Source organism: Chrysochloris asiatica, unplaced genomic scaffold (assembly GCF_000296735.1).
Source record: "Chrysochloris asiatica unplaced genomic scaffold, ChrAsi1.0 scaffold00246, whole genome shotgun sequence".
In the NCBI taxonomy this organism is placed as follows: Eukaryota; Metazoa; Chordata; class Mammalia; order Afrosoricida; family Chrysochloridae; genus Chrysochloris; species Chrysochloris asiatica.
In genome coordinates this window covers 853,446-872,120 of record NW_006408764.1, presented here as the reverse complement: position 1 = coordinate 872,120, position 18,675 = coordinate 853,446, and the positions used below count along the sequence as shown (strand labels likewise).

At 37.6% G+C, this 18,675-nt stretch overlaps 1 protein-coding gene and 2 pseudogenes across 1 annotated transcript in view; 1 reads left to right on the top strand and 2 right to left on the bottom strand.

Annotated features, from left to right (window-relative positions):
* The window catches only part of DOCK3 (dedicator of cytokinesis 3), a 716,589-nt gene that overhangs the window by 238,951 nt on the left and 458,963 nt on the right, over window positions 1-18,675 (top strand). The gene's annotated exons all lie outside the window — the stretch shown is intronic.
* On the bottom strand, window positions 6,246-6,663 carry LOC102834906 (annotated as a pseudogene).
* LOC102835149 lies at window positions 7,246-9,958 on the bottom strand (annotated as a pseudogene).

The window sequence follows — 18,675 nt, the reverse complement described above, 5'->3', positions numbered from 1 at the left end:
GACAACACCTAACAACAACAACATTAGCTATAATGATTACAACACTGATATTGTTGTTTTTAAATGCTGTTGAGTCGGTTCTGACTCTTAGTGACCCTGTATAGGGTTTCCAAGGAGTGGCTGGTTAATTTGAACCCCTGACCTTGTGTTTCAAACTGACCTTGCGGTCCAGTGCTGTATCCCAGAATTCCTTAGAAGATGGTTAGACACATGATGGTGGTGGTGTGCCGTGGAGTCGGTTCTGACTGATAGCGACCCCACATAGGGTTTCCAAGGCTATAAATCTTTATGGGAGTAGACAGCCTCATCTTTCTCTTGTGGAACTGCTTGTAGTTTCTAACTGCTGACCTTGAGGTTAGCAGCCCAACTCATAACCACTACACTACCAGAGCTCCTTGGTTAAACATATAGCTCAATGAAATAGAATGGTGGAGGTGATTGTGTGCTGTCAGGTTGGTTCTGACTCATAGTGATTTGTGTATAGGGTTTCTGATGCTGCAAATATTCAAAAAGGAATTTTTTTTGACTTTTTATTGTGAATTTAGTAAAGGTTTACAAACAAGATCATCAGTTTTACATTCAGCAAATCACATCTCAATGAAATAGCATGCAATAACAGTTATCCCACTTTTCCCCTGTGGTTCCTATTTCCATTCCACCCTCCTTCCCATCCGTTTTCAACTTTGTCCTTAGGTAAATGTTGCCCTTTTGATACTGAATAATTGACCATTCCATAGTGAGCATACCTTAGTTGTGTTGTTGTCCCCCCCATATACCTATCTACTGCTTGAATGAAAATTGGACCATGAGCGTGAATACTGTTCTAGACCTGAAGGGTGTTCAAGGGCCATAGTCTTGGATTCTTATAGTCTCTCTGTTGCCAGTAAGTCTGGCCTTTTTTAAAATAGTTTTTCTTTAGTTTTTAAATGTTGAGTTTGTTCCATGTTTCCCTCCTCTCTACCCAGGAGCTTCTAATGTGATGCCATTCAGAGCAATTGGTAGTAATAGCTGGCACCATCTTGTTTTGATCTCAGAGTCATGGTGACTGATGTTCACCTGCTCTTCCAGTCCAATAGACTAGTTTATTCCAAGCATCTTCAGTTTTCATCACTATTCTTTCTTCTACACATGGAGAGACCAATAATTGTACCTTAGATGGCCTCTGCCCTTTTTTTCCTTTTTTCTCGCTACATGCTTTTTTAAAAAAATTTAAGTTACAACTTTTATTATCAGAGGATGTGGGGTGACATTCTGAAACAATTATGCTCAATTTTACTTGCACCCCAGATTTACTTGAGGAAATTGTTTTTAAAAATATTACTGCGTGATCTCAAAGCAGTAGGTCTAGAAATCTGTATTTTGAAAAACCAGTTAGCACAGAGTAGTCATTTATTTGAGACATTAAAAGTAGACAATTGTAACTTTCCTTCTCTTGAAATTTGTGTTGGGTTTTCAACCTTGCTTCTCTTTTTTTCTTAGAGAAATACTTATTATCGCTCTCTCTCTCTCTTTTTTTCTTTGTGAATTGAGTGATAGTTTACATTGGAGAGCATTAGTTTTACACTTATCATTTCATTGCAATGATTATAATCTCCTCCATGTATATCATTCAACAGTATTTGCTTCTATTCCCTCTGTTTGTTTTGTTTTGGGGGTGGAGGGCTGTTGTACACAAAAACACTCAGGAATATAATGATTTAAACAACCAAAGGGCACATTCTGCAAACCTGTATCCTGGCTGCAAGCACAAAGCCTTTCCATGAGTCTAAAGTCGTCACATGCTCTATTTCTCCATGTCCTCATCTCTTCCCCCATCTCTGGTGTCACTGCTTCTCTGGATAGGGTCCCACATTCTGTTCAGCTCTTCTTCCTTTATGGGCCTAGGGTCTATTGTTCCTGGACTGTTATAATTAACTTCCCCCCCACTTTTGTTACAGAACTTTTACCTTTACAATTGTGACATTCGCAGTTAGTCATGATTGAATCATAAAAATCTTATCCCATTACCTTTCACCATACTTGTCTAGACAAGATGAGAACTATTCAGTGGGAATTCTACCTTCCTCTGTACACTATGAAACTAAATTACCTTTTAAAAACTTGTAAGCTGGTCACTTCATACCGTTATAGCACCCTTATTTTTGGTAGCCAATGTCTAAGTTGTCCATCCCTATCAACCTTGCTACGTGCTTTTAAGATCTCAGACACTTCTCACCAAAATAGAATATATAACATTGTCTTTGGGAACTATTATATGTAAATTGACCAGGGTGTCCCCTGAGAGCCCCCAGGCCAAGCAGCCTAACATGTTTGATAATATATAAGAAATGTTCATAATTTTACCCCTGTAAACATACCTCAAAGGAGCTCTGATAGCATAGTGGTTACGAGTCGGGCTGCGAACCTTAAGGTCAGCAGTTTGAAACTACCAGCTGCTCTGCGGGAGAAAGATGAGGCTTTCTACTCCTGTAAATATTTACACCCTTGGAAAACCTGTACAGGGTCACTATGGGTTGGAACCGACTCGACAGCACTTAACAACAACAACAACAAACATACCTCACATTCATGGGTGTGTTTGCAGTACAGGTAAAATGTTGTTAAGTGCCACTGAGTCATTTTCTACCCATAGCAACACCGCATAGGGTTTCCAAGGAGCAGCTAGTGAACTTGAACTGCCCTGTGATTCAGCTTACATTGCAGTCCAGCACCTTAACCCACAGTGCCACACCAGAACTCCATAAAGGTAAAATATCCATGGACAAACCCTTCTATATTTGTGGGTATACTCCCACTCTTCATTTATATATAGAGTGACCCAATGACTTCTGTATTTATCCATGTATCTACCTGAAGAACACTGTTGTTCCAGAGTTGTTTATATAACACTATTTACATCTGTCACCTTTAATCCTTGCATGTCTTCCTGTGTCTTCACCTGTCTTCATCATTCTTCTGCCAATCTACTTCTTGTATATTGCCCTCCCTGTTGCCCTAGTTAACATGTGTTTACCCTTTGTTGTTGTTAAGTACCATGGAGTCAGCTCCGACTCATAGTGACCCTGCACAGGGTTTCCAAGGCTGTAAATCTTTACGGGAGCAGAACGCCTCATCTTTCTCCCACAGAACCACTAGTAGTTTTGAACTACTGACCTTGAGGTTGGCAGCCCGATTTGTAACTGTCAATTATTTTCCCTTCCCTCCCACCCCTAATAACCATTAAAGAATGTTTCTTTAAGCATGAAAACCTTTTCTTGAGTTTTTACAATAGTGGTCTCATACAATATTTGTTCTTCTGTGATTGACTTATTTCACTCAGCATAATGTTATCCAGGTTCATCTGTTAGGACGTATTTCACAGATTCTTTGTGTGTATGTACCAGTTTGTTTACCCATTCTTCCACTAATGGGCGTTTAGTCTTTGTCCATTTTTTTACTGTTTTGAATAGTGCTGCAATGAATATGGGTGTGCATATGTCTACGTATGTCATAGCTCTTATTTCTTATGGGTAACTGCCAAGTAGAGGGATTGCTGCCATTTTCCACAGTCGTTGTACCATTTTACAGTCCTACCAGCAGTTTAGGAGGATCCCAGTTTCTCCACACCCTTGCCAGCCAAGGATGTAAATCTGTATGGGAGCAGAAAACCTCATCTTCTGAGGGTGTAGATGATAGATTCAAACTGATGATCTTGCAGTTAGCAGTTTAACTCATAACCTACTATCCTACCAGGGCATAGAATTTTTTTTTTTTTTAAGGCTGTTGAGTCAGTCCCAACTCATAGTTACCCTGTATAGGTTTTCCAAGGAGAACCCCGTGTGGGTTTGAACTACTGACCCTGTGGTCAGCTGTCTAGTGCTTATCCTGTAGTGCCATACCTGGACTCCAGACCATAGAAAAGAGTCCAGAAAAAGACTCATACCAGTATAGACAATTGATTTTTGACAAAGCTGCAAAGCATTTGGAGAAAAGATTATCGATTTTAACAAATGATGTTATAATTGCTGGACATTCATGGGCAAAAAAATAATAACCTTGACCTAAAATATCACCCCTTATGAGCAATACTAACTTAAAATGGATCATATGTAAATGTGCAATTTAAAACTTATATGAGGTTTCAAAGAAAATAGAGTATAAAATTTTCAAGACCTAGGGCTAGGTGAAGAGTTCTTAGACATGACACTGAAGGAATAATTCATTAAAAAAAAAAAAAAAAGTTGAAAATGGTGATCTGTATTGGAAAGGGGACTACTGCAGGCAATCATTTTTATATCATTTAAAAAAAACACAAACAACTAAACCTCCAATGGCACATTCAACAATAGATAATAACATTGCTAGATGACATTATATAAACTACTTCTCAAGAAATTGTATGAATACTATGGTACTGAACAAGAGCAAGCCTCCTACCTGGCATTTGAGTGTGACATACGTGTATTATAGTTGAATACTAGTACAATTTGAAGAGAGAAGTTACAATTAACTACATTTATGATCAGTAAACTTTATTCCAGTATCTGCATAAATATGAGTTGATGTGCAACAAAGTTGATTTTTTTTTCCTGAAGGGTTGAAATTTGTTATTAAACAGTAGAACTTGGCCCTGTCCTTCAGTCTGTCTCTGAATTCAGTTGATTGACATATCATTATTAGTATTTTTCCCTCACTAATCATTTTTCATGGAATCCTGTTGTGGCATTGTAAGATAAGCATTAGATTGCTAACTGCAAGTGTGGTGGTCCAAACCTACCAGTCATTCCTTGGAAACTCTACACAGGGTCGCTATTAATCAGAATGACTCCGTGGTACTTAACAACAACAATCATTCTCATCAAAACCCGGAAAATCTTTGGGTGACATTTTTTCTATTTCTGGGATTCTTAACCCTTTCATTACCTAATTAGTTTTTGTAAAACTTTGTAGCAGTATGTTACCAACGAACTTCCTTCTGCTTATGCAGTGACATAAGTTCTCGCCTCGACACCAATATGTACTGTACATGGGGGAAAAAATCTTCCCAAGAAACCTCAAAGGAAGAATCCGTTAATGGTAATTATATCTATCACAGGTAACGAAAGGGTTAAAATTGCTTTCAAATACTATAGAAAGGCTAGGTTTTTATCTGCTCCGTTGGCGGTACACACTATTCATCCCTCAAGTGTCTTGTTTAAGTTCTCAAGCAATATAAAACATAGAGCTTAAAGCTAACGTATAAAAAAAATATGATCTCTATGCTGTAACAATAGGAGTCCTGGTGTGGTGCTGTACATATAAGCACTGGGCTACTAACCAGAAGGCAGTCAACCTCAGAAACCCTCTACAGGATCACAATAAGTCAAACTGGATGTGAAGGCACTTAATACGTTATAACAATAACCTTTGTTCCTGATGTTTACATTGAACAATTATTTTTCTTTTCTCTCTGTAAAGAAATGATAAAAATATCTGTGAAACTATTTAAAAAGCACTTTAAATCCTGAGATAAAAGGTGTAAAACACAAATTAAACACTATTTATTTGATAGGACGGGCTCTTCTATCAATCAACTGAAATGATCATCTCATATTTTTATCCCTTATGCTTCAAGTAAGTAAACAGCTGGTAAAAGCTATAAATAGTACAGAAAGGCTTAGAATAAAATAAGTAAATCTCCATTTCTCACATAATCTAGGAAATCTGTTAACTTCAACATCATGAAAACAGTCATATGAATAATTTGCAAACTGAGGTACACGTTGTAGTCTTTTAAACTGAAAAGAATTCTCAGGTCTTTGGTATTACATTGAGTGTCTCCTATATGACCTCTGTTACAGAGAAAAGGCAGGGAACATGCACACACTGTCCAGAGACAGCTGAATCTAAGCTGCACCTCAGGCTGCGTGGATCTGTTCACAGCGTTCATGGTATCATTCCTGAAATTAAAAAAACCTCATAATAAAAATGAGGTCATTGTAAAACACAAAGTTTCTCTGTTAGCAATCAAGATGATCTCAGTCATTGCTCTATAGAAAAAAATCTTTATTTAACATAGTAAAAAAAAAATGGCATGAGCCAGATTCCCAAGCAATAGAGTTAGAAGCATGTTCAGAGTTTTCCAGAGAAATGGCAAGCTAACAAGGGACTAAGGATGAAGAAGGGGGGGGCTCTTCATGAGGTGATGAGGTGCTGGGTGCTTTCTCTCCACAGCGCACTTGTTCTGTGGGTGAGCAGGAAAGGCTCACAGGTACGCCAGCCTTGGCTCAGCTGAGTCCTTCCTGAATGCCTGGGATCCTCCTGGCCAGTTGCACATCCTTTGGATAAAGACTAACTTGGCCGGACGTGTAAGGAGAGAAGATAGGTGTCTTCAAAGGGATGAACTAAAAATGCTTCTGCTTCCTCTTGAAGGGCCATCAGGGCCTGTGCTTGCCAATTGAAGTCCACACCACGAGTGAATTTAGCACAAACTTCTCTCACCAGGAGGCTGAAGGGCCTCTTCCTTAGCAACAGGTCTGTGTTCTTCTGCAGCTTTTGGATCTCCTTTATAACTTGAAGTCTCCAATGACCACATTGACGGGAGGAAGTGCCTAAGGGGGCGCCCCACCTCGAGGTGCTGGGGTCCCAGGGGGTGCTGTGCCTCTTTCGGGTTTTGGGTTTGCGGCTCCTACAGCAGGGGCTCATGGTGGGCGTGGAGGGGTCTGGGTGCTCGCTCCTTCTTGGACTGGGCGGAAGGAAAAATGCCTATATCATTTTCTTGAAGTTTGAAATTGCCATTATACTTTTTTTTTTTTAAACTAAAGCCCAGAAGTTTTCAAAGACAAGTACATTAATGAAATGTTGCCAAAGAAATACTGAACAAGTATTCTTAAGCATATATTCTAGTTGGCTGAGGGTTCCAGCTCAAGAGTTCTTACCTAATTCTTATGCATTAAAAATCAACATGGATCATAAATGATCTAGAATACACTGCTTTTGGGAAATACACAGCTGGTTGGATTTTTGACCATAGTGAAAAACCAGTAGTACTATTTCATCAAAGGTGTTTTACAAGCAATAATAAATTCAGATCCACTGTATTATGCAGTGCACATCTTTGGAAAGCAACATAAGACAGATCAGATCAGTAGAAATATGCACAGTTAAAAGATATAAACAAAATACTATAGTTTTATTAAAAACTACTAATCAAAAATGTAATCTCCTTTCTACAAATAGCATAAAACTGTAGAATGATGAAAGGATTTGGGGAAGCTTTACAAAAGCCTAATTCCAATTGTATCTTCCTGAGGGTGGTGGCAAAGGGTATTTCCTTTCTTCTCTGGGATATCCCGGTCACCCTCCGTGATCATCACGTCTGGGTGGATACCCACTAGGCCCTGCTAGTAGCTGATACTGGTTTGGCAGGAAGGCTGCATTTTGCATTTGAAACATTCGGTTCCATGGTAGCAGAGGCTCAGCCCCAACACCTCTTTCAAATCTTTGCTGCTGGAAAAGGGGAGGAGGACCTCGCCAGGACTTCTGGGGCCTCATGTTTGACATAATTTTTGGAATCTGGGCTTGACCTCTTAAGAGTAGTCTACATAAGTTTCCCTGATAAGTTGCAGGTTACAGCATTACTATAACCGTCAGTTCGGAGCCTCTCGCCCAAAGTCCTGAATACTGCCTGGTCCATGTGTATGGGTTGCCAATCACAATTAAAGTTCAGCTGGGGCTTCCATTGTCACCCATTGCTAGAGTTTTCCCAGTCACCAGGTTTCAGAACTGGTGTTGGCTTCCTTGCTCCTGGAAGCATTATGGCTTTAAAAATGTAATCTTTTGCAAACTGTGTATCTTTAAAATTAATGCTGATTGCAGTGTTCTGTGACAGATCCCATAACCGAGGAACAGGAGAACATACTACTTGATCTGGAAGAATGGCTTCTGTATCCAAAGAAAACTTCCCTTGAATACCATGACATAGTTCAGGTGGTACATCCACTGGCTCTGTGGAAGCTGTTTGGTACAGCTCTAAAACAAAGTTGTGGAGTGGGTGATATTTCCCCACAAACAGAACATTGCCGCCAAGACTGGCAAAGTCTTCAGGAGTAGAACTCAATTATACTAGAATCAAGATCACTCATAAGCTTCCACACGATGGAGGTAGAAAGTTACCACTTGCAGCTAGAAAGACTCCCATAAGTTGTTCCAGTGGTTTAAATGGTTTTTGTACCCTTCTCAAAATCAGAAGGCAAGCCTGCAATACCTTCAAAGTCTAAAGCAAATGGTGCATAATGGAATGGATAATACTACTTCCAAGAAGTACAGCCCTGGTAATAATGTTAAAGAACCCGCTGAACCCTTCAACATAAGACTGAACAACTTTATGATGAACTTTCTCATCAGCTGCATCAACATCAAATTTGTTCTTATAATATCACTGCTTCCAACCAGCTTTCCATAACCTGATGTTATCTTCTGTCTCAGGTTCACTGTCACTGTCTTCTGCTTTTCGCTTAATTCTTCCTATTAGAGACGGAAAACCATCAGAAGTGAAACTTGTATTGGGAGATACTGAAGGACTAGAGTTATTGTACATCCTCATTTCATAGGCTGCTTGTCTTTCATTACTGGCTACTTGAGAACCTGATGAATTTCTTGAACCCAAGGCATGAGGGGTTAATATTCCACCAGGAATGTAAATTGGTTGATCTCTCTTCATTCTTTTTCTTTTTTCTTTCTGTCATCTTCTAAAATTGTACTCATCATCCTTTCTCTTTTTAAAGATGCTATCCTCAACTTCACCAACTGCTAACATGATCATCTGTACTCTTTGCAGATTGATATAACCACTTTCTGAAAGGTAACTCCCAGTCTTGAGTACCACATTTTTGTATATGTTTACCAAACGGCCAATTGCACCTTCCCTAATTTCTAAAGATGGCAAATGAGGAAGGAAATCATTTCCTACAAAGAAGCACATGATGACCCAGTCATCAATGCTCCTTTCAGTATCAATGTGAATGGTAGGCTGGCCATGGTGAGTTCTCCTTCCAAATATTCATGAAGAACATTAAGCTGAAGGAAAATAAACTCTCCCTCTGCTCAAGGAAGACTATCTATCTGCAAGTTCATCATGCTTTTCTTTGTTTTCTCTTGCCAAACAGTCACAGTCCTTGACCTCATGTCCAAACTGATTACAAAGTCCACATTATTTGGGTTTGTTTGGTTTGAATTCTTCTCTAATAATGGTAAAGTTGGGTTCATGTGTAGCAAGGCCAAGCATAATGAGATCAGCATCTGCTCCACATAAACATTGGTGAGTGTTTGGGTCATGGTTAGACTGGGCTCTCTGTCTTCTAATATAATCCATGATTTTATGTTCTCCTTCACCAGGAGCAGTAGCATCATCAGATAAAGTGATTGTCAAATTTTTCCATCCAGGGACATTATTTAAACAGTCAGCTATGTAATAGCGAAGGCATTTAGCAAGATTGCACATGAACTCAGTTCCTGGTGTAATATAGTTACTGTCAAGTCTTTCTTTTATTTCTTCTGGAAGAAGAAAGCCACCTTTTGCCAGTATTTCTTCCCTGACTTGTTGCTTCTCAACTGCTGCTTCCATTCCTGCTTTTGATACTCTGAACCTCCTGGAACGCTGCTGGTTCATCTTAGCATGTGGTGCCACTCCATCTATTGCCATGTAGAGAAGTTGTCTTGGCCTTACAATATTGAAAAGTCTGTCAGTGTACTCAAAAATTTCAACCATCTTTTCATCTTAATTTTTTGGAGTTGGTTTGTCTTCAGGATGAATACGGGGATGGATGATTCCATTCATATCCAAATACAGATTATCAAACCCCACATCATTTGGGTTAGTTTTACTGGCATCTACTGGAAGCTTTACACCATTGCATTCTTTTGGCTTCTCCTCCATGCAGTTGACAACAATGGATGGGTACTTGCAGCTAAGCCAGCAGAAGAAAGCTGGGACTCCCATAGCAGTAGCCTTGCAGGTAGCGGACAAACTCAGCCTGCAGGCGAATGTCGCCATTATACTTTTAAATTACTTTCATGGATAGAATTGTGGTACTTGCTTTTGTCATTTTAACAAATTACAGCCTCTCTGGTTAATTCTTACTGACCGCTTGATTTGACTAATGGCAAGTGGTTATTCTTACTCTGTTATGCGTTTGAGAAGGCAGAGATGGAGCCAGTTAGACTAAAAATACAGCTTAATTAGTCTACTGTTGAATTATAGTAAACAGATAACTGTAAGCAAATACTTAAGTATTTCATATTTCGGTGGGTAGACTACTTAGAGATTAGAGGTAGGCACAGTTTAAATGAGCTAATTTAGTATAAAAAGTGAATTGAATACATAGAAGTCATCTCCAAAGAACTCTTTCTACAGGGAAAGAACAGAAATGTCTTCTATTACTAAAATCATTCAGAGAACTAAACAATTATTCCTTGGTCTTCTCTACTTAATTCCAGATCTCATACTTGTTGCCTAGTTTAGCTTCACTAAAAGTTAATTATCTGACTTTTCTTTTACATTATAGCCAGAATGAGTCCAGATGACAACTTCTAAAGTACTATTTATCTGAATTTGATTATAAGAGGAAAATAATATAAATAATAGACAAATAGTAATCGTCGAGAAAGAAATCAGCATATATGACTATAAAGATCAATGCCTTTCTACTTGAAGACTGCATACATATTATTAAGAAAACCAGAAAAGATTCCAGTAGGTAATTGAAAGGTAAAATGAACAAACCCAACATGACAGTACATTAAGGAAAATGTTCAGTCTTTACTGAATAATAGAGAGATAAAAGTAAGTCATTGAGATACTAAATTTTTCTTTCAAATTAACAAATAAAGTGGAAATTATTCTTTGTCACAATTTCTATTTGAAATGGATATTGCCATATTTTGCTTGTAGAAGTCAAGTTTGGGTTAACCCTTTTAAAAAATGATTTAGATAAGCCTTAAAATTATTCAGATCCTAGTAATTATAATTCTTTTTATTCATTTTATGATAGTGTTAAATATGGGTGGGATAAATTTCTTTCACAGACACAGCAATAGAAACACTATTTGCAATAGCAAAAATTGATACAATTTTTCTTCCCTGTATATGCCAATTAAAACAGATGAGTTTGTGTTTACATCTAAAGAACAATTAGAACAAACATAATAAAGTGTTATATCTTAAAGTGAAACATATGTACAAATTAGAGTATGTTCTCATCTGCATTCTAAAAACATATTTGAAAAAAGATGAGGAAAATACATCAAAATATTAATGGCAATTGAGAAGCTAGATATTAGATGCTTTCAAATTTTTAAATTGTAAATGTGTGTTATTGAATTTTTGTCTGCTTAATTGACTGTGTTTGGCTTTTATTACAGCATTGATAGGTACTTAGTAAATTTTAAGAATGGTTTTGTGGAAAGTAAAGGGCTTTGGACCTGAGCTTAAGTCTGGCTCAGTAGTCTTCTAACTTAGATGTCTGTTACTAGGCTTTAATTTCTTGTGCTAGAAACAGGGATTAAAAACAAATTCAAAGAGTTGTTAGAGATTAAGTGAAATAAAATATAAAGCTTCAGCACTCAATAAATGTTAATTGTTTATTCTGCTTTGTCATTTGAATTATGTATCTGTCCAGATACGCATAATTGGCATCTAGTTACTTATGTGTAGGTGATCTTTAGAGTGATAAGTTTTACCACTTAAGAACCTTCTCTGTCTATACATAGAAATAAATGGATACAATGAAATGAACTTTATTTGTATAATGATATATACTTACACAAGAGTGTATATATGTATACTTGAGCCAGGATAGAAGTTTTTCATCCCTGTGAGACTGTTAAAGCCATGCTCTCTCCCATTTAGTAATCTTATCTGATTAAAGTAAAGTATCTAAGAACCATAATTATGGAAACTAGTGATGTCATTGTACATTCCTGTAAAAAAAAAAACAAGCCTGGTCAAATGTTAAAGATTTTTATCCTCCAAATACTACAGTAAAATATGTGAGAGCTGAAAGTTTTTCAGGACCTCACAAATTTTCCACCTTTTTTCACTCTCTACTAGTGGACAGTATTTTAATTTTCTGTCTCTGACAGGTTTCCACCTTATACACAGCTTCTAATTTTTGCAGGTTTCACTGTGTATTGTTTACCCAGAACACATTACAATCACATTAAAAAAAATCTTTCTTCTTTTACCAAGATAACAATTGAAATTGATTATTAATATAGATAGAAAAGGAAATTATTACCTGCTGAAATACTCTACTGTGAGACATACAAGTTTTAAGTAGAACCAGCAGATACTCAAGTTGGTCAACACTCTTAATTGACATCTCAATTTATTTAAGTTAATGCCATCAGTTAGGATACAGCAGAGTATTGTTCTGGTCAAGGAGTCATTTTCTTTTGAATAACTTTGCATATTACACCTCAAACATTAAATACTTGTTTTACTGTTAGAAAATTTGAGACTTAATCCTAGTTATCTTATTTAAAGGAGCTCTGGTAGTGTAGTGGTTATAAATTGGTCTGCAAACCGCATGATCAGCAGTTCGAAACTACCAGCTGTTCCGCAGGAGAAAGGTGAGGCTTTCTGCTCCCATAAAGATTTACAGCCTCAGAAACCTGTACAGGGTCGCTATGAGTTGGAACTGACTCCATGGCACATAACAACAACAACAACAACCTTCTTTAATAATTCCTCATATTGTCCATCTGGAGTCCTGGTGTGGTGCTGTGAGTTAATATGCCAGATTGCAAAGCCATTTGAACTGCAAGGTTGGCGGTTAAAGCTCACCAGCTACTCCTCGGAAACCCCTATACAGAGTTGACATGGGTCGCAACCGACTCGACAGCATTTAACAACAATAACATATTGTCCATCTGGGTCAAAAGCAGCAACTTACTTCAACATCTTTCATTCATTGATTGAACATCCATTTTGCTGGTTGTTATTTTATATTTATAATTCAGCTTGCACACATACAAATATATCATATTTTTTACCATTTCCATTTAGTTGATTCTTACTCATAGTAAATATAATAAACTGAACTAACAACTCACCTTAAAAATTAAAACCATTTTCAAAATCTTTGGAACGCCTTTTTATGCTCCTCGTTTGATTTCGGGAGAAAGATGAGGCTGTCTGCTTCCATAAAGGTTACCTGTCTCGTAAACCCTATGGAGCAGTTCTGTGACCTATAGGGTTGCTATGAGTCAGAACTGACTTGATGGCAGTGGGTTACTCACACAGAGGAAGCTCTGGTGGTACAGATGGCTGGCTAAAGCACATGACTGCTAAGGTTGTTGGTTTACCAGCCCACCAATTGTTTTGTGTGAGAAAGATGTGGCAGTCTCCTTTTATAAAGACTTAAAGCCTTGGAAACTCTGTGAGGCAATTTTATAAGTAGGAATCGACTCAACAGTAAATTTTTTTTGTGGTTTTTTGTTTTGTTTTGTTTTTAAATATAATCACATCCCTTTTTTGTTCCCCATAGAGTTTATAACTGTTATTAACTTTGCATTAGTTACCACCCTGTGCACTGTGGGATAAACACTGGACTGTTACTCTCAAGGTTAGCTGTTGAAACCCACCAGCTGCTCTTTGGAAACCCTATACAAGGTCATGAGTCAGAACTGACTACATGGTACTTAACAACAATAACAGTTTGTTTATATGAGCACTGGACTGCTAACCAAAAGGTCAGCAGTTCAAACCCATCAACTGCTCTCTTGGAGAAAGATGAGACTTTCTGCTTCTGTAGTAAAGATTTACAGTCTTGAAAACCCTATAGAACAGTTCTACTTTGCCCTATAGGTTTCCTATGAGATGGAATCAGTTGAATGGCAGAAGTTTTGGGGGGTTATTTCTTTATTAGTAGTCCTGGTGGCACAGTGATTAAACATTAGGCTGATAACTGAAAGATCAGTGGTTCAAAGCCACCAGCCACTCTGCTAGAGAAAGAAGGATATGGCTGTCTGTTTACATAAAGGTTTATGGCCCTGGAAGTTGTTTGAGGAAGTATTATTCTGTCCCATTGTGGTGCTACAGGATAAGCACTGGACTGCTAACCACAGAGTTGGCGGTTCAAATGTACCAACCACTCCCTGAAAACACTATACAGGGTTGCTGTGAGTTAGAACCTACTTTATGGCACTTAAAAACAGCAACAACAGTTTACCCAAAGAGAATTCACGCCTTTTACTGTTCTAACCAGGGCTTGATCCCACCTCCCACCAGATCTGACCTAAGACTTTGGGGATTGATTTAGTTTGTTAAAACTTGGCACTTGACAAAAACTGTAAGTCAGAATAGACTCAACAGCAATGGGTTTAGTTTGGTTTGATTTGGTGTTTTCTATAGTTGTATAACATGTATTATTGTTGTTAGGTACTGTCACGTTGGTTGTGACTCATAGTGACCCTATCTATGTACAGAAGAACGGAACATTGCCCAGTCCTGCGCCATTCTCACCGCTTTTGTTACTCTTGAACTCATTGTTGCTGTCACTGAGTGTCTTCTTTTTCAGCAACCCTCCACTTTGCCAAACATATTGTCTTTCTCCAGGGGCTCATCCCTCCTGATACTGTGTCTGAAGATGAGAGATGAAGTCTTGCCATTCTAGCTTTTAAGGAGCATTCTGGTTGTACTTCTTCCAACACAGACTTATTTGTTCTTCTGGCAGCCAAAATGATACTTTCAGTATTCTTCCTCAAAACTGTAACTCAAATGCATCAATTCTTCTAAGGTTTCCTTATTCATTGTCCAATTTTCACATGCTTATGAAGTTATTGAAAATACCATGGCTTGGGTCAGGTACACCTTAGTCCTGTATATAATCACTTTTAAACTATCTAGGACTGTGTTTTCTTTATGAGATAATTTTATTATTTATTTCATTTCTTTAGTGGTTTTGGAATTACTCAGGTTTTTTTTTTAATTAACTAATAATTTATCTTTTTCTAGGAATTTTTTATGTGACCTAAGTTTTTAATGTAAAAGACATAAAATTAGCTCCTTATATAATTATAAATTATGAACATTTTGCTTGAATATTTGCATAGATGAAATTATTCTCTGTATATTCTTTAACGGAAGCCCTGGTTTGGCACTATGGGATAAGGCACTCAACCACTATGTCAGTTTGAGCCACAAGGTCGGGAATTCAAACACACCAGCCACTCCTTGGAAACACTCTACAGTCTACAGGGTCGCTATGAATTAGAACCGACTCGGTGGCACTTAACAACAGCAATTCTTTAACAACTTTTATCCCTCAATAATTTGTGTTTGATTAATTCATCTTCATATACAAGTTGATCATTTACATAGCTATATAGTAGTATTCCATTGTAATGATTGTTGTTGTTAAGTGCCATCGAGTAGGTACCGGCTCATAGCGACCTTATGCATAGCAAAACAAAACACTGCCCAATCATGGGCCAACCTTGCTATTGTTGCCATGCTTGAGTCCATTGATGCTGCCACTTTGCTAATCTATCTTGTTGCGGATTTATACCCTAGTTATTGATATCATTGTTAGCCCACATTAAGGTTAGTTCAAATTTTTTTTGCCCATGTTCAGGACAGAAGTTGATTTATAATTTCCCTTTCTCAAATAGCCTTTGTATAGTTTTAGTATAAAGGCTATACTGGTGTGATGCTGTAGTATAAAGCACTGGACCATAAGGTTGATTTGAATCTCAAAGTGGGCAGTTCAGATCCACCAGCTGCTCCTCAGAAACCATATACAAGTTGGAATTGACTTAACAGCACTGAACAAAAACAACAAATAGTTGCTTCATAGGAGAAACGACTTGGCAAGCTGTTAACTGTAAAAATGACTCTTAAGAAACCCTGTGAGGCAGTTATACTCTGTCCTATACTCAGTCTAGATTGACACAATGGCACACAACAACAAAGGAATTTTTCCAAGCTTGTGACTATCAATCCTTGAATACTTGTTAGAACTGACCATTAAACTGTCTAGGTTTTTTTTTTGTTTTTTTTTTTAATGAGGTATTTTTATTATTGATCCCATTTCTCTAATGGTTTTGTAATTATTCCAGTTTTTTTATGTCAACTTTTATAATTTCTATTTAGGGATTTTTCTATGTAACCTTAGTTTTTAATGTTTAAGGCATAAAATTGCATCATTTGATATTCATTCGCACCACTTGTCTGTCAGTTTGTTGTACCATGGTGGTTTGTGAGTTGCTGTGATTCTGGAAGCTATGCCATGGATATTTTAAATACCGGCAGAGTCACCCATGGTGGATAGGTTTCAGATGAACTTCTAGATGAAGACAGACTAGGAAGAAAGAGAGACTAACTACTTCCAAATATTTAGTCACTGAAAACCTTATGAATAGCAGAGAACCACTGTTAGATATAGTGCCAGAAAATGAGCCCCAGAGGTTGGAAGGTACTCAAACTGTGACTGGGGAAGAGCTGCCTCCTCAAAGTAGAGGAGACTGTGATGACACAAATGGTGTCAAGCCCTCGGGACCTTATTTGCTGATGGGGCATAACTCAAAATGAAGAGAAACAGCTGGAAGCATCCATTAATAATCGGACCATGGAATGTATGAAGTATGAATCTAGGAAGATTGGAAATTTTCAACAATGAAATGGAACACATAAACATCAGTATCTTAGGCATTCGTGAGCTGAAATGGGCTGGTATTGGCCATTTTGAATCTAACAACCACATGGTTCACTATGCTGGAAATGACAGATTTGCAGAGGAATTGTGTTGCATTCATTGTCAACAAGAACATATCCAGATCAGTCATGACGTACAACACTGTCTATGATAGTATAATATCCATGCACCTATAGGGAAGACAGTGTGTGTGTGGTGCTGTGGGTTAATGCACCAGACTGCAAAGCCGTTTGAACTTCAAAGTTGGCAATTCACGTTCACCAGCAGCTCCTTGGAAACCCTATACAGGGTCGCTATGGGTCGGAACTGACTTGACAGCACACAACAACAACAAATAGGGAAGCCCAGTTAATACCACTATTGTTCAAATTTACGCACCAACCACTAAAGCCAGTGAGGATGAAATAGAAGAATTCTACCAACTTCTTCAGTCTGAATTCAATCATACATGCAATCAAGATGTATTGATCATTACTGGTGATTGGAATACAAAGGTTGGGAGCAAAGAGGAAGGAAATATGGCCTTGGGGATAGAAATGATACCTGAATTCTGCAAAATCAGTGATTTGTTCACTTCACATACATACCTTCTTTAGACAGCATAAGAGACAATTACACACATGAACTTTACCAAATGGAATGCACAGAAATCAAATTGACTACATCTGCGGAAAGAGACAATGGAAAATCTCTGTATCATCAGTCTAAACAAGGCCAGGGGCAGATTGTGGAACAGATCATCAATTACTCATATGCAAATTCAAACTGAAGCTGAAGAAAATGAAGACAGGTCCACAAGAGCCAAAAAATGACCTTGAATATATCCCACTTGAATTTAGAGATCATCTGAAGAACAGATTTGATACATTAAACACTAAAGACTGAAGACCAGACGAGTTGTGGGATGACATCAAGAACATCACACAGGAAGAAAGCAAAAAGTAAGAAGACAAGAAAGAAGGAAAAGGTCAAAATGGATTTCAGAAGGGACACTGAAACTTGCTCTACAGCATAGAGATGCTAAAGCAAATGGAAAAGATGAGGTGGTACAGGAGCTGAACAGTGGATACAAATAGATGATCTTTATTAGCCTATGTAGCTCATGCATTTCTTGAGGAAGCTGATTTTGTAGAAATGAATTTATCAGTCTCTCACAATACCTCTAAGGGAAGTAGCCAATTTTCCTTTTAATGGTAAGACAGCTGACATGCAGAGAGGTTAAATTATTTGTCCATGGTCATTTAAAGAAGTAGGAATAGAATTTCATTTTATGACTCCTAAGATATTGACCAGCCTGTCTGCATTTGCAAAAATGCTTTATGCATTTCAAGACAATACCTAGATTCTGTCCCTGGAGAACATTTAAACCTTGTGACCTGTATTCTGAAAATCTCTCCTAAGAGGAACAAACCCAAACAAATAATTTTACATAGCTTCTTGAAAGTAAATGATACCATGTAAACCATTTTATATGTGGATTTTCAGGTTAAATTTCGATTTGAAGCAAATTTACCTTCAAGTAATGAAACTGAAACTCATTTTTTAGAATTAAAAATTATTTTTTTTCTATTCATTTTATTCAGTAAATCCTTTTCATTAAGAAATATTAAAAAAAATATTTAAAGATTGTTGTTAATGTGCTGTGGAGTCAGTTCCGATAGTGTTTAGAAAATTTATAGAGAGTTTGGGAAATAACACTTCAGGCTTGCTGATTTCCTATGGGTCATTGTACCCCCTGTCTGAATATACCTGCTAAGTAGGTATAATAGAATAAATAGTACCATAATATGACTGCCAGTGACCTTTGCCATGTATGCAACACATACCTCCCTACTATGCTTTGAATACATAGTAATACAGAAATGGCTACAATCATTGCTGATGTCATTGCTTGTGGATCTTGGCTGAAAGCAGAGAATATCAGAAAGATGTTTACCTGTGCTTTATTGACTATGCAAAGGCTTTCAATTGTGTGGATCATGACAAACTATGGACAACATTG